We start from the raw sequence: 2,004 nt of genomic DNA on the forward strand, positions 1-2,004 counted from the left end.
TGGGATTACAGGAGTGCGCCACCACACCTAGTCTAAGTATGAACATTTTAAAGGTTCATGAAAACTAATTTCATTAAATCCCAGAGACTGTGTCATTCAGTTCCCACCGAGAGAGGAATGGGTTAGCACATGGTCCTGTTCACACCATGCTTTGTAATTGCTTTAAAGATTTTTTTTTTTTTTTTTTTTGCAGAACCAGGGATTGAACTCAGGCCCTTGTGCTTGCCAGGGGAGCACTTATTCCACTGAGTCATCTCCCCAGCTCCAGTTGCTTTAAAGTTTGACAAGTAATAGCAGAGAGAATAATACCACCTCTTGTGAAGTTGCATCTTTTCAGATCTTTTTGTTGGCCATTTACAGTTGATTTCTGGGTAGTTTATGTTGTATTATTGTCTAAATTTGTTTTTAGTTGACAAATTAATTGCTGAAATAGTTGGTGCATTTAGAATTGGGTTTTTGTTGTTGTTTTCTCTTTCAGATTTTGGCCCATCAGGCCTGGCCTCTGGTGCTACTTATTTACAGTACTTATTTCCTTCCATCTTGCTGATGAATATGCTGCTCACCCCCACCTTCTTCAGCTTGCTGTGGGCTAAGAAACTATGCAAACACAACCCCTCCCCGGTTTTCCCCCAGTCTCTTGACCACCTCTGGACTTTGTACAGATGTCAGTCACTGCCTCCATTTTTCCTCAACTGTTTGCCAGTCTCTTTATCTTGTAAGACTTCAAACCTTTTGGGGGTAACGTCCATGTCTTATTAGAATTTTTGTTGAATTGATGCTTAGATTATTACCTTGCAACATTTAGAATTCTTTGTTACAACAGAATAGCCAAGTAAGGTGCTATAAAGAATGTAGATTATCTTTTGTAATCAGAAGATTTAATCTATAAAAGGTTGGTTTTGTTTTTTTTTGTTTTTGGCTGGCTTCGAATACCTTCAGGGCAAGTTTGGCTGGCTTGAGTTCTGGGGATCGAACCACAGCCACCTGAGCCTGATTGCTTTGTGGAAGCAGCCACTTAAAGAACTGAGCTAAGGGGTAGGCCCCCTCACCTATACTTTTGAGATAATTGGGACTTAGAGCACCATTGACTAAATAGCAAAGTATTAACAATAATAAGCATAATATGTTTAGAACAGCAATTATCAAAATTTTAAATGTTATATTGCTTCCATTGAGTCACTGACTATACTTATAATAAATATAGGGCTGGTGAGATAACTCAGTGGTCTAAAGCGCCTGCTTAGGCAAGTTTAGGCACAGGGACTGAGGTTAGAACCCCGGCACCACCTGCTGTGCTAGCCCCACCCTCAGGTCAGGCTGAGCTGCCCACTCCCAAGCACAAATTTATGCAATAATTAGATTTGGAAATAAATTCCCATTCAAAACTCAACTGTGAGAAATAATCTATTTGAAAAGTAACTTTGACAAAATCCCTTTGTAGTTCCACTCACAGTGAGATCACACAACGTAACTTGCAAGATTATGAATGAGAACTTCGAAAATTTACCGTGGCTCCAAGAAATTTCTTACCAACTTTATTAGCATTACTAGATGGTCAGATTTATTTTTACATGGATATTAAAATAAACTACATGAGGCTGGCCAAATAGCTCAGGGGATTAAAGCGCCCGCAGGCAGGTGCAGGGGCGGGGTTCAATCCCAGCGCCTGCTGTGCCAGCCCCGCCCCTGGGGCAGCTGAGAGGCAATCGAGAGAGGGTGTGGCGGTGCCCGCCTGTAATCCCAGCTCTTGGGAGGCTGTAAACGGTCGAATCACTAGGAGTCTGAGTGAAAATCACTATGAACTGTGTAATGAGACCCTGTACCAAATACATTAGATAAATAAAACCACAGATGGGTGGTTTCAGTTCTGACACTTTCCTGTGCCCACAATGCGCTCCATCCTCTCCTCACACCTTGCTGCCCTCTCCCTTCCCTCCCACAGGACCCAGATGCCACTGCCATCCCAGTTCAAGCCCCATTTCCTGAACTGTGAGCAGCCCCTCC

Source organism: Octodon degus, unplaced genomic scaffold, assembly GCF_000260255.1.
Source record: "Octodon degus isolate 3935 unplaced genomic scaffold, OctDeg1.0 scaffold00112, whole genome shotgun sequence".
Taxonomy (NCBI): domain Eukaryota; kingdom Metazoa; phylum Chordata; class Mammalia; order Rodentia; family Octodontidae; genus Octodon; species Octodon degus.